The following is a 15,521-nucleotide window of genomic DNA, read 5'->3' as shown; positions in this document are numbered from 1 at the left end:
ATGTGTTTTGCTTGGAGCGCCATTTCATTTTATTTTTCTTTGCTTGCTGTTTGAATAAAATACCAAGATCTGAAATTATTAAATGTTAGAGAGTCTTCACATAGTTGCATAATTATTCGACTACTTATTGATCTTCACTTATATCTTTTAGAGCATGGTGGTAGTTTTATTTTGAAGAAATAGATGAACTCTCATGCTTCACTTATATTATTTTGAGAGTCTTAATAGCATGGTAATTTTCATAAAATCCTAATATGCTAGGTATACAAGATTAGTAAAAACTTTCATATAGAGTATTGAATACTAAGAGAAGTTTGATGCTTGATGATTGTTTTGAGATATGGAGGTAATAATATCAAAGTCGTGCTAGTTGAGTAGTTGTGAATTTGAGGAATACTTGTGTTGAAGTTTGCAAGTCCCATAGCATGCACGTATGGTAAACGTTATGTAACAAATTTGAAACATGATGTGTTATTTGATTGTCCTCCTTATGAGTGGCGGTCGGGGACGAGCGATGGTCTTTTCCTACCAATCTATCCCCCTAGGAGCATGCGCGTAGTGCCGAGGTTTTTGATGACTTGTAGATTTTTGCAATAAGTATGTGAATTCTTTATGACTAATGTTGAGTCCATAGATTATACGCACTCTCACTCTTCCATCCTTGCTAGCCTCTTCGGTACCGTGCATTGCCCTTTCTCACATTGAGAGTTGGCGCAAACTTCGCCGGTGCATCCAAACCCCGTGATATGATACACTCTATCACACATAAACCTCCTTATATCTTCCTCAAAACAGCCACCATACCTACCTATTATGGCATTTCCATAGCCATTCCGAGATATATTGCCATGCAACTTTCCACCATTCAGTTTATCATGACACATTCATCATTGTCATATTGCTTTGCATGATCATGTAGTTGACATCGTATTTGTGGCAAAGCCACCGTTCGTAATTCTTTCATACATGTCACTCTTGGTTCATTGCATATCCCGGTACACCGCCGGAGGCATTCATATAGAGTCATCTTTGTTCTAGTATCGAGTTGTAATCATTGAGTTGTAAATAAATAGAAGTGTGATGATCATCATTATTAGAGCATTGTCCCAAGTGAGGAATAAAAAAAAGAGAAAGGCCATTAAAAAATGAGAAGGCCCAAAAAAAGGGGGAGAAAGGCCATAAAAAAGATAGAATGCCCAAAAAATGATGAGAGAAAAAGAGAGAAGGGACAATGTTACTATCCTTTTACCACACTTGTGCTTCAAAGTAGCACCATGATCTTCATAGTAGAGAGTCTCTCATGTTATCACTTTCATATACTAGTGGGAATTTTTCATTATAGAACTTGGCTTGTATATTCCAACAATGGGCCTCCTCAAGTGCCCTATGTCTTCGTGAGCAAGCAAGTTGGATGCACACCCACTTAGTTTCTTTTGTCGAGCTTTCATACATTTATAACTCTAGTGCATCCGTTGCATGGCAATCCCTACTCCTCGCATTAACATCAATCGATGGGCATCTCCGTAGCTCATTGATTAGCCTCGTTGATGTGAGACTTTCTCCTTTTTTTCTTCTCCAGATAACCCCCCTCATTATATTCTATTCCACCCATAGTGCTATGTCCATGGCTCACGCTCATGTATTGTGTGAAAGTTTATAGGTTTGAGATTACTAAAGTATGAAACAATTGCTTGGCTTGTCATCGGGGTTGTGCATGATGAGAGCATTCTTGTGTGACGAAAATGGAGCATGACTAAACCATATGATTTTGTAGGGATGAACTTTCTTTGGCCATGTTATTTTGAGAAGACATAATTGCTTAGTTAGTATGCTTGAAGTATTATCATTTTTATGTCAATATGAACTTTTATCTTGAATCTTTTGGATCTGAATATTCATGCCACAATTAATAAGAATTACATTTAAATTACGCCAAGTAGCACTCCACATCAAAAATTCTGTTTTTATCATTTACCTACTCGAGGACGAGCAGGAATTAAGCTTGGGGATGCTGATACGTCTCCAACGTATATATAATTTTTGATTGCTCCATGCTATATTATCTACTGTTTTGAATGTTTATGGGCTTTATTATACACTTTTATATCATTTTTGGGACTAACCTATTAACCCAGAGCCCAGTGCCAGTTTCTGTTTTTACCTTGTTTTAGGATTTCGAAGAAAAGGAAAATCAAACGGAGTCCAATTGACCTGAAACTTCACGGAACTCATTTTTGGAAGGAAAGAAGCCTAGAAGACTTGGAGTGCACGTCAGGGGATCTACGAGGAGGCCACGAGGCAGGGGGGCGCACCCACCCCGTGGGCGCGCCCTCCACCCTCGTGGGCCCCTCGTGCCCCCCTGACGTACTTCTTCCACCTATATATCTCCATATACCCTAAAAACATCCGAGAGCACAATAGATCGGGAGTTCCACTGCCAGAAGCCTCCGTAGCCACCCAAAGCCAATCTAGACCCGTTCCGGCACCCTGCCGGAGGGGGGAATCCCTCTCTGGTGGCCATCTTCATCATCCCGGTGCTCTCCATGACGAAGAGGGAGTAGTTCTCCCTCGGGGCTGAGGGTATGTACCAGTAGCTATGTGTTTGATCTCTCTCTCTCTCGTGTTCTTGATTTGGCATGATCTTGATGTATCACGAGCTTTGCTATTATAGTTGGATCTTATGTTTCTTCTCCCCCTCTACTCTCTTGTAATGGATTGAGTTTCCCCTTTGAAGTCATCTTATTGGATTGAGTCCTTAAAGATTTGAGAACACTTGATGTATGTCTTGTCGTGCGTATCTGTGGTGACAATGGGATATCACGTGATTCACTTGATGTATGTTTTGGTGATCAACTTGCGGGTTCCGCCCATGAACCTATGCATAGGGGTTGGCACATGTTTTTGTCGTGATTCTCTAGTAGAAACTTTGGGGCACTCTTTGAGGTTCTATGTGTTGGTTGAATAGATGAATCTGAGATTGTGTGATGCATATCGTATAATCATACCCATGGATACTTGAGGTGACATTGGAGTATCTAGGTGACATTAGGGTTTTGGTTGATTTGTGTCTTAAGGTGTTATTCTAGTACGAACTCTAGGGCTGTTTTTGACACTTATAGGAATAGCCCAACAGATTGAATGGAAAGAATAACTTTGAGGTGGTTTCGTACCCTACAATAATCTCTTCGTTCGTTCTCCGCTATTAATGACTTTGGAGTGACTCTTTGTTGCATGTTGAGGGATAGTTATGTGATCCAACTATGATGTTATTGTTGAGGGAACTTACACTAGCGAAAGTATGAACCCTAGGCCTTATTTCCTATCATTGCAATACCGTTTACGCTCACTTTTATCATTAGTTACCTTGCTGTTTTTATAATTTCAGATTACAAAAACTATTATCTACTATCCATATACCACTTGTATCACCATCTCTTCGCTGAACTAGTGCACCTATACAATTTACCATTGTATTGGGTGTGTTGGGGACACAAGAGACTCTTTGTTATTTAGTTGCAGGGTTGCTTGAGAGAGACCATCTTCATCCTACACCTCCTACGGATTGATAAACCTTAGGTCATCAACTTGAGGGAAATTTGCTACTGTCCTACAAACCTCTGCACTTGGAGGCCCAACAACGTATACAAGAAGAAGGTTGTGTAGTAGACATCAGCCATCAAGTACCTCCCAATAAAACTCAAAGGACCTTCTCGGCATTGGCTCAATAGCCTGCCGGCAAACTCCATTGCCAGTTGGGAAAATTTGGAAGAAGCATTCCTTGACAACTTCCAGGGCACTTATGTGCGACCACCGGATGCCGATGACTTGAGTCACATAACCTAACAGCGAGGGGAATCAGCTAGGAAATTCTGGACTCGGTTCCTAACTAAAAACAACCAAATTGTCGACTGTCCGGATGCCGAGGCCTTAGCGGCATTTAAGCATAACATTCGCGACGAGTGGCTCGCCCGACACCTCGGCCAAGAAAAGCCGAAATCCATGGCAGCCCTCACGACACTATGACCCGCTTTTGTGCGGGCGAGGATAGCTGGCTAGCCCGTAGCAACAACACAACAAGCAACCCCGACACATCAGAAGCCAGAGATAGCAACAGCAAACCCCGACGCAACAAACACGAGCACCGCAAAAATGGTGGAAATGCCGAAGATACGGCAGTCAATGCCGGATTCAGGGGCTCTAAGTCCAGTCAGCAGAATGGGACACTCACAAATGACAATTCGGGTCCGTCCAGTCTGGACCGCATACTCGACCGCCCATGCCAAATTCATGGCACCCCAGGAATACCAGCCAATCATACCAATAGAGAATGCTGGGTCTTCAAACAAGCTGGCAGGTCAGGTGCCAAAAACAATGATAAGGGGTCTCAAAGCGACGATGGCGACGAGGAGCCCAGATCACCGAGTACAGGAGGGCAAAAGAAATTTCCCCCGCAAATCCAAACGGTGAACGTGGTAAACGGCACCTAAACTCCCATCCCGGACCGGACGCACACCCTTAGGGATGTCGACTTAATGGAACCAGTCGTCCCACAATATGAACTACGGCCGATCACCTTCAACCGCACGGATCGTCCGGTTAACACCAATCAGGGCAATCCAGCCGCACTAGTCCTCGACCCAATAATTGACGGCTTCCACCTCACGCGAGTCCTTATGGACGGAGGGAGCAGTCTAAACCTACTTTACCAAGTCACAATGCACAAGATGGGCATCGATCATTCAGTGATCAAGCCCACTAAAACCACCTTCAGAGGTATTATACCAGGTATGGAGGCCAGCTGTACAGGCTCCATCGCCCTTGAAGTAGTCTTCCGATCACCAGACAATTACCGTGCCGAAGAGTTAATCTTCGACATCGTCCCCTTTCGCAGTGATTATCAGGCACTGCTCGGACGAACCGCGTTCGCTCGATTCAATGCGGTACCACATTATGCCTACCGTAAGCTCAAATTGCCCGGTACGTGCGGTATCATCACGGTTAATGGCAAGGCCGAACTTTCCCTCGACACCAAGGAGTATACCGCTGCTTTAACAGCAGAAGCTACAAGTGGCACCTTCCAACCGAACCACGAGTCGACGGCCTGACTCTCGGACACCGCCAAAGGACTTCGAACTACTTCGCGGCAGGATAGCCCGCCCCGTCCAGAGCTCAATTAAACACTCCGGCGAAAGCCAGGACAGGCCACATACCGCGGCTTAACCGCTCTGCGGCACACAAACATTTCTTGCATTTTGTTTGCAGGTTCAACTTTGCGCAGACTAGGATTGGCGATATGGAAGCAGCTCGAACGCGCAAGGGAATCCTTAGATATTCCCCGCGATGACCATCCGACTATACTCCAGATCTGCACACAGCTTCTTCCCCCTGGTCTCAGCAGGTTCCACAGTCATATTTCTTTTTTTATCACATTACCTGTACTCACACGCATCGACGTACTATTCAAATACAACATGTGGATTTATATAACGCTTATCTGCTGTTATTTCTTATTGAAATTCTTTTGACAAGTGGCTTCGTACACCGTGATATGCTTTAAATATGCCAGGGGCTTCGTTGTACCCATAATACGGCAATAAAGTCCGAACACCTTCATGGAAGTTCGGCACCCCGAACCTATAGCATTATATGCATCAGCTCCGAATCATGTCTTGGGTCAAATGTTGGGTTTGCCCGGCTCCCATGTTTTGCTGCCTTACGTTCCGCTGTCTTTTCCTCGGCCTCGGCAGCAGCCTTCCTCAGAGCCTGGACTTCAGTCATCACCCCTGGCGCAAATAATGAAACATACTTTATCATACTGGGAATTTGTTCGCATTAAACGCGAACAAGGCTTGTGCATACCTTGTTTATCTTCCAACTGCCTTTTCAACTGGCCAAGTTCTTCTTCGGCCTGCTCCAGACTTTGATTCAGTCCGGAGACCTCCGCAGCATGAGAGGCAACAGCCGCCGCAGATGCCTGCTTATAAAAGAAGAGAGATAGATGTCATCAAGTGAGTCTTCCTGCGAACATAAAATTGATCCTCTGTCCGGTCCTTTCTTGCACCGAACAGTGTATCAGGGGCTACTATCCATACTATGACACTCTTCAAAACCTCATAAAACATACCTCAAAGCCTCTTATAAGGCTGATACAGGCTTCATTCAGTCCACTCTCAGCAGACTGAATCTCCTTAATCACCGCACCCATCAGTGCACGGTGTTCATCAACGATGGAGGTGCTCTTCAGCGCCGCCAACAAAACATCCGGCACCTCTGGCTGGATAGAAATTGCCGGTGGAACGGGCACGTCCCCTCCAGCTGAGGGAGGCTGCATGCTTGATTTTGGAGCCGTATTGGTCTCCGGAATTGCGTCCGGCTGGGAGCCGAATTCAAGATGGCTCCCGCCGTCGACTCCCATGGGAATCTTCTCCCCCATGTCTCCGGCCCCCGAAGTCTGACCTCCAGGCGCCATTTTCATGATCTCTTCCCCCCTCCTTGGCCGGGGTCCTTCTGGGACGAAGCCTTGGTGTTATGCACATACTTGGGGGAAGGGGCCTTCGGGGGCGTCCCACTCTCTACAACATCCGAGCTCAGCGAATCCTCTGATGAGGATCGTTCGGTGCGGGACCTCGTCGGACTACAAAAAATATAGCCTAGGATAAAATATTATGCCATGATGAGTCTGGACGCATAAAGTGTTCGGATTTTATACTCACGAGTTCACCAGGGGCTGGGCCCTGGGATCCCACGCCAGGCTGCTGTCGGCGGCGGCAGTGGACTCTTCCAAAAGAGGAACTTTTCCCCTTTTAGCCGACTCGGCCTCCAAGTGTATGGAGGTCGCCCTCTTATTTCTTCCCCCACTGGGGATTTGTCCTCCTCCTTGTCCTCTTTGGAGGCAGAACATACGTTGGAGCCTTCAGATATTGTGCCCGAAGTGCCGCGTCGACTGATACGTCCATTTTGCATCATGCTTTTATATCGATATTTATTGCATTATGGGTTGTTATTACACATTATGTCACAATACTTATGCCTATTCTCTCTTATTTTACAAGGTTTACATAAAGAGGGAGAATGCCGGCAGCTGGGATTCTGGGCCGGAAGAGGAGCAAATATTAGGGATCTATTCTGCACATCTCCAAAAGTCCTGAAACTTCATGGAAGACGTTTTCGAAATATATAAAAAATACTGAGAGCAAGAACTTCACCAGGGGGCCACACCCTGCCCACAAGGGTGGGGGGCGCGCCCTACCCCCTGGGCGCGCCACCTACCTCGTGGTTCCCCTGGTGGCCCTCCGGTGGCCATCTTCTGCTATATGGAGTCTTTCGATGGGAAAAAATCATAAGCCATCTTCTCGGACAAAAGTCTGCCATCACGAGGCGGAACCTTGGAAGAACCAATCTAGGGCTCTGGTGGAGCTGTTCTGCCGGGGAAACTTCCCTCCCGGAGGGGGAAATCATCGCCATCGTCATCGCCAACACTCCTCTCATCGGGAGAGGGCAATCTCCATCAACATCTTCATTAGCACCATCTCCTCTCAAAACCCTAGTTCATCTCTTGTATCCAATTCCTGTCTCCAAGTCTGGGATTGGTGCTAGTAGGTTGCTAGTAGTGTTAATTACTCCTTGTAGTTTATGCTAGTTGGTTTAATTGGTGGAAGATCATATGTTCAGATCCTATATGCATATTAATACCGCTCTGATTATGAACATGTTTATGCTTTGTGAGTAGTTACTTTTGTTCCTGAGGACATGGGAGAAGTCTTGCTATTAGTAGTCATGTGAATTTGGTATTCGTTCGATATTTTGATGAGATGTATGTTGTCTCTCCTCTAGTGGTGTTATGTGAACGTCGACTACATGACACTTCACCATTATTTGGGCCAAGAGGAAGGCATCGGAAAGTAATAAGTAGATGATGGGTTGCTAGAGTGACAGAAGCTTAAACCCTAATTTATGTGTTGCTTCGTAAGGGGCCGATTTGGATCCATATGTTTCATGCTATGGTTAGGTTTACCTTAATACTTTTGTTGTAGTTGCGGATGCTTGCAATAGAGGTTAATCATAAGTGGGATTCTTGTCCAAGTAAGAGCAACACCCAAGCACCGGTCCACCCACATACCAAATTATCAAAGTACCCAACGCGAATCATATGAACGTGATGAAACCTAGCTTGACGATATTCCCATGTGTCCTCGGGAGCGCTTTACATCATATAAGAGTTTGTCCAGGCTTGTCCTTTGCTACAAAAAGGATTGGGCCACCTTGCTGCACTTTATTTACTTTTGTTACTTGTTGCTCGTTACAAATTATCCTATCACAAAACTATCTATTACCACTTATTTCAGTACTTGCAGAGAATACCTTGCTGGAAACTACTTATCATTTCCTTCTACTCCTCGTTGGGTTCGACACTCTTACTTATGGAAAGTACTATGATAGATCCCCTATACTTGTGGGTCATCAAGACTCTTTTATGGCGCCGTTGCCGGGGAGTGAAGCGCCTTTGGTAGGTGGAATTTGGTAAGGAAAATTTTATATAGTGTGCTGAAATTTACTGTCACTTGTTACTATGGAAAGTAATCCTCTGAGGGGATTGTTCGGGGTATCTTCACCCCGACCAGTACAGCAAAGAGTTGCTCCTCAACCTATTGAAAATGAAAATGAAAATGAAAATGCCTGCTTTGAAATTCCTTCGGGTATGATAGAAAAATTGCTATCTAATCCTTTTTAGGAGATGGAACAAAACATCCTGATGAGCATCTGATATATGTGGATGAAGTTTGTGGATTATTTAAGCTTGTAGGTGTACCCGAAGATGTTGTTAAGAAGAAGGCCTTCCCTTTATCTTTGAAGGGAGATGCATCGACATGGTATAGGCTATGTGATGATATGGGGTCTTGGAATTACAAACGATTGAAATTGGAATTTCATCAGAAGTTTTATCCTATGCATCTTGTTCATCGTGATCGCAATTACATATATAATTTTTGGCCTCACAAAGGAGAAAGCATCGCTCAAGCTTGGGGGAGGCTTAAATCAATGTTATATTCATGCCCCAATCATGAGCTCTCAAGAGAAATGATTATTCAAAAATTTTATGCTCGGCTTTCTGATAACAATCCACCATGCTTGATACTTCTTGTGCTAGCTCTTTTATGATGAAGACTATTGAATTCAAATGGGATTTATTGGAAAGAATTAAACGCAACTCTGAAGATTGGGACCTCGACAATGGTAAGGAGTCATGTATGACACCTAGTTTTGATTGTGTTAAATCTTTTATGGATACCGATGTTTTCCATAAATTTAGCACTAAATATGGACTTGACTCCGAGATAGTAGCTTCTTTCTATGAATCTTTTGCTACTTATGTTGATCTCCCCAAGGAGAAGTGGTTTAAATATCATCCTCCCATAGAAGTAAAAGTGGCTTCACCTATTAAAGTTGAAGAAAAGATTGTCACTTATAATGATCCTATTGTTCATACTGCTTATGTTGAGAAACCACCTTTTCCTGTTAGGATAAAGGATCATGCTAAAGCTTCAACTGTGGTTCGTAAATGCAATATTAAAACATATACACCTCCTGAACAAGTTAAAGTTGAACCTAATATTGCTATTGTTAAAGATCTCTTGTCTGATAATATTGATGGGCATGTTATTTATTTCTGTGATGAAACTGCTAGAATTGCTAAACCCCGTGATAAAGATAAACCTAGACCTGTGGTAGGCATGCCTGTTATTTCTGTTAAAATAGGAGATCATTGTTATCATGGCTTATGTGATATGGGTGCTAGTGCTAGCGCAATACCTTATTCCTTATACAAAGAAGTTATGCATGATATTGCACCTGCTGAGATGGAAGATACTGATGTCACAATTAAACTTGCCAATAGAGATAATATTTCACCAATGGGAATTGTTAGAGATGTTGAAGTCTTGTGTGGGAAAACTAAATATCCTGCTGATTTTCTTGTTCTTGGTTCCCCACAAGATAGCTTTTGTCCCATTACTAGTAAGATGCCCGTGCATTGCACGGAGCACCGAAATCCATTGATCCGGGAGTTGTTTATTTGACAAAATATGTGGGGTCATCTCATGTGTAACAAATATCGATATGTTTCTTCAGATATTCATTCTTCTCTAGAGCTCACAAGCATCCGGGTGAATAGTAAATGTAGGCAAAATAGATAAAAAATATATATCTTTTGCAAACAAAAGCGTTCAAGTGTTCAACCTACATCCAAAACTTCATGAAGAAATAACACTTGTTGTGCTTTGCGAAAAATGATCTTGAAGAATTATTTTTTGAGTATCAATCTTGTTTGTTTTTTAAAGACTACCATGAATGTAACTCGGGATGACTTGGAAGGGGGCGGAGGAGATGGCGAGGAGGATGGGGTCGTGGTGGTGGTCGGCAATATGGCCTGAGAGAAGGCATCAGAGGTGTTGGGGGCAGACGGTGCCGAGAGCAGCGACCTCTCCAGATCCTTCTTATTTTTTTCTGAGATGGCTAGATGAAGTGAGAGGGAGAGATGGCTGAACATGAGAGGCAGGGGGTATCTACAAATGAGGTGTGGAGTGCGGGGGTCTTTTTGCAAAACTGACATAGTTTGTCTCAGATGCGTTGGATATAAATCGAATGGTTGTAAATGAAGGATGGCAGGCACACCATCACCACCAACTCAACTTTTTATAAGAGTAGAGATATTTGGTAGACCCTTCTTAAATACTGTTAATGCTACCATAGATTGCAAAAGGGATGTTGTTACTATCGGTTTAGATGATATGACTCATGAATTTAATTTCTCTAAATTTAGTAGACAACACCGTGAAGAAGAATTACCTAGTAAGGATGAAATTATTGGTCTTGCTTCTATTGCCATACCTCCTAGTGATCTGTCACACCTGCAGATGCTGCTAATGCACCTGCAGCGGACTAACAAGTGCAGTTCAGTTATCTGAACCTGCAACCCACTGTTGGGCTTGGGTCGAGTGCGTGTGTGGGTTTGTGATTGGGCTGCTGCCTTGTAAGGGTGGCCCAGTGGGGCAGCTACATATGTACGGCTCACAAGACGAATGAGGCAACGAGTGTTGATCGAGTCCTCCTTTCCCCCTTCTCCAAGCCTCTCACCTACTCTGCTCTCTCCTCCCTCATCCCCAATTCTAGATCGGGATCCGCCTGGGCATTACAGTGGTACTCAGAGCCTCCACAAATCCTCCAGAAATTTTTATCCGATCGGCCGCCGCTGCTCGCTAATCCTCCAGATCGAGCGGTAACATCCACCGAGCTAGGTGCGAGCCGCCCCGGCGAGCTCGCTCAAAATCCTACTCGGGGTTCGCCTCGATTCGGAGCGCGATCACGGCGCCGTCCAAACCCTCCGCCCAGACACACCGCGTGCTGGATGCGATGATGGAGACGACAGACAAGCTTTAGACCCTGCTCGAGTCCGTCATCTGCCGCCTCGACGCCAACCAGAAGACGGCGGAGGAGCGCCACCAAGCCCAGGTCGCCTACAACGACTAGGTCTCCAATGAGCTCAAGCATCTGGCCAAGCAGATAGATCTGACGCAAGCAGATGTGGACGAGGCCCGCAAGTCCCCTCCGTCGCTCGACCCAGGCACATCCGTGACGGGAACGACGTCGGCCTCTGGATCTTCTAGTCAAGTGCCGCCCCTCCACCACCAACGACTCGCCCACCACCACCTCCACCGCTCTACATAGAGGGCGCCCCGCAGCTTCCGTTTTCCCGCCTCGTCAACCACGGTCCCCCTCTCCTGCTCCAGCACTCGCCAACCGCGTACGAGTAACATCGCGGGAACGACCACTACACCAAGCCGACCAAGCATGATTTTCCCCGTTTTGACGGCGATGCGCCACGCATCTGGCTCGAGCGGTGCACCTCCTACTTCGAGCTCTACTGAGTGGCACATCACAATTGGGTCACAACAGCGAGGCTGTACATGGATGGAATCGCAGCGATGTGGCTACAGGCATATCGACAGACACACCCTGCTATGTCATGGACAACATTCATAACCGCTGTCGAAGCAGAATTTGGCCCCGAAGAGTTTGAGGCGCAGATGCATCATCTTGTTCAACTGCGTCAGACTAGCAGTGTTCAGGAGTACCGTCAGCAATTCGAAACCTCAATGTATCATCTACTTTCCTTGGATCCAACACTGAGCACCCAATTCTTCATTTCTCAGTTTCTGTTGGGACTGAAGGATGAACTGTAGTTGGGCGTCAGGTTACAAGCCCCAACCAGCATTACCCGAGCTGCTGTGTTTGCACGCATTCAAGAGGAAGAGCTAGAAAAACAAAGAGCACCACGCAGCCGCATCGTTGTTGTGGGGCGACCACCTCCAGCAGCACCTGCAGTAGCTACACAGGCTCGCACAGCCACTCAACCTCGTCCAAGAGGCGACGGGTATGCTCGAGAATGGCAGCTCAAAGAATTCAGAAGAGCCAACGGTCTCTATTTCCATTGTGGAGACAAGTATTCATGCGAGCATCAGTGCAAGCGCACCGGTCAAATACTGATGATCGAAGTAGGGGATTTTGGAGAGATCCTATCGGACGACACAATGCATGCTCTGCAACTCTTGGACCCGCCTGTCGCCCACGAGCCTTAATGCTGTGCAATTTCACAACATGCAGTTTCAGGAGAAGAAGCCCCATCTACCATTCGCCTGCGCACACAAGTGGGAGATCAATACATGCTGTTGTTAGTGGATTCGGGCAGCTCACACAGTTTCATCAGCGACTCCTTTGTGCAGCGCGTGGCAGCAAAAACAGAGGCCTTACCACCAGTGTCAGTTCGAGTGGCAAATGGGCAGCAGCTACACTGCAACAAGATCGTTCGGCAACTGGGATGGCAGGTGCCTGGACACACATTTCACACGGATTTCAGAGTACTGCAACTGGGAGCATACGATGGAGTCCTCGGCATGGATTGGTTGGCCTCACACAGTCCCATGAATTGCCATTGGCAACTGAAGACGATCATGTTCCAAACTGAAGGGAAGACAGTACACCTTCAGGGCGTCAGAACCGCAGATCTCCCACCAATCACAGAATTGGATGCATATGAACTTCATCGCATGGAAGTGGCTAACGACATCTGAACTGCAGCCTTGGTTACAGTTGAGCGGGCAGATAAAGCATTCCCGGAACCAATTCCACCAAATATTCAGAAAGTGCTGTCTGAATACAAGGATGTGTTCGCCGAACCCACCACATTACCGCCTCGTCGACAGTATGATTATGGTATTCACCTTGAACCAGGCACTCTTCCTATCAATACAAAGCCATATCGCTACTCACCTGTTCAGAAGGATGAGATTCAGAAGCAGGTGCAGGACATGCTAAAAACTGGCGTCATTGCGCACAGCATGAGCCCCTACGCTGCACCAGTTCTGTTGGTTAAGAAAAAATACGGTAGCTGGAGATTTTGTGTTGATTTCAGACGATTGAATACTGCAACTGTCAAAAACAAATTTCCTCTGCCGGTCATGGATGAGATGCTGGACAAACTGGCCGGTGCCACCTATTTCTCCAAGATCAATCTACATGCTGGATATCATCAGATCTGTATGCGCGAGGAGGATGAAGAGAAGACCGCTTTCAAAACTCACCACGGGCACTATCACTTCAGAGTGGTGCCATTTGGTCTGTGCAACGCCCCTGCAACTTTTCAGTGCCTCATGAACACTGTCTTCGGGCGATACGTTCATAAGTTTATCATCATATTTCTTGATGATATTCTTGTCTTCAGCACTGACTTGCAGGAACATGAGGAGCACCTGCGGCTCACGTTGCAACTGCTCCACGAACACCAGCTTTTCGCCAAGGAATCCAAGTGCTCGTTTGCGCAAACCAACATCGAGTACTTGGGGCACGTGATCTCCAAGGACAGAGTTGCCACCAACACAACCAAGACCAGAGCCATGCAGGCCTGGCCCGTGCCCACGATGGCCATCGAGCTCCGTGGCTTCCTCGGCCGGACTGGCTACTACCGCAAATTCGTTCCCCACTACGTCATCATCGCGAAGCCGCTGACCCAGCTCCTGACGAATAAAGGTTTCTCCTAGAACGACAAGACGCAACAAGCGTTCGAGCTGCTGAAGCAAGCCATGGTGAGCACGCCCGTGTTGGCACTCCCCGACTTCGCCAAGCCATTCGCGATCGAGTCCGATGCGTGTGACACGGGTGTGGGGGCGGTGCTCACACAGAACGGCCACCCCGTCACATACCTCCGCAAGGCATTCGGCGTCAAGAATCAGAAGCTGTCCACCTACGAGAAGGAGTTCTTGGCGGTGATGATGGCGATCGACAAGTGGCAGCCGTACTTGCAACGCGCTCCGTTCGAGATCGTCACTGACCACAAGAGCTTGTGTGCGCTTATAGATCAGCAGCTGGCTACGGACCTCCAGCGGAAAGCCATGTGCAAGCTGGTGGGGCTACAGTTCTCCTTCCGCTACAAGAAAGGCGTCGACAATGGAGTAGCGGACCCGCTGTCCCGCGTGGGCCATCTTCTCGCGCTCGACACTCTCTCTCTGTGCCAGCCCCAATGGCTCCAAGAGGTGGCCAACTCCTACGAAACTGATCCTGACGCGCAAGAGCTGCTGGCCAAGCTCGCGGTCACCACCACCAACGACCAAGGCCGCACATTGCAGAACGACGTCATCAGGCAGCGCGGCCGGCTCTGGATTGGCGCAAACTCTATGTTGCATACCAAACTCATCGCCGCGCTCCATCACAGTGCAGTGGGTGGTCACTCCGGCGCCATGACCACCTACCACCGCATCCGCAAGTTGTTCGCCTGGCACGGGCTGAAGCGTGCCGTGGAAGATTTCGTCCGGCAGTGCGCTGTGTGCCAACACGCCAAGCACGAGCACACGCACCCTGCCGGCAAGCTCCAACCCCTTCCAATTCCCATGGAACCATGGCAGGAGCTGACCATGGATTTTGTGGAAGGGTTGCCGAAGTCTGAAGGCTCCGACACAATCATGGTCGTCGTCGATTGGCTGACCAAGTACGCGCACTTCGTGCTGCTTCATCACCCCTTCACCGCCATTCAGGTCGCTGGTGCCTTCTGGGAGCACATCATCAAGCTCCATGGCGTACCACATTCGATCGTCTTCGACCGCGACAAGATCTTCACGAGCGCAATGTGGCGCGAATTGCTCGCCGCCGCTGGAACCAAACTACTCTACTCCATCGCGTACCACCCCCAGACGGACGGCCAAACTGAGCGCGTCAACTAGTGCCTGGAGATGTACCTGCGGTGTGCAGTCCACGACACGCCGCGGCAATGGCGCAAGTGGCTACAAGTGGCGGAGTTCTGGTACAATTTGGCACATCACGCCTCCCTGAATTGCTCTCCCTTCAAGGCGCTGTACGGCAGAGAGCCCAACCTGGGGGGGGGGTTACCACACCTGAGCGCTGCGCTCCCCAGCGACGTGGCGTCCGGCGACCTGTACTGGACTGCACACACGGACCTGCTGCGCGCATAGCTG

The 15,521-nt window shown here is 47.1% G+C and overlaps 1 pseudogene; it reads left to right on the top strand.

The window, feature by feature from the left end:
* LOC147979016 (uncharacterized) overlaps positions 1–15,269 on the top strand; it is a 33,965-nt pseudogene extending 18,696 nt beyond the window's left edge.
* Positions 15,270–15,521: the final 252 nt, after the last annotated feature.

This window comes from Triticum urartu, chromosome 3A, assembly GCF_056163025.1.
Source record: "Triticum urartu cultivar PI428250 chromosome 3A, HENAU_Tu73, whole genome shotgun sequence".
Taxonomy (NCBI): Eukaryota; Viridiplantae; Streptophyta; class Magnoliopsida; order Poales; family Poaceae; genus Triticum; species Triticum urartu.
The sequence above is the reverse complement of the archived record's forward strand: the minus strand, read 5'-3'. Positions and strand labels throughout refer to the sequence as shown.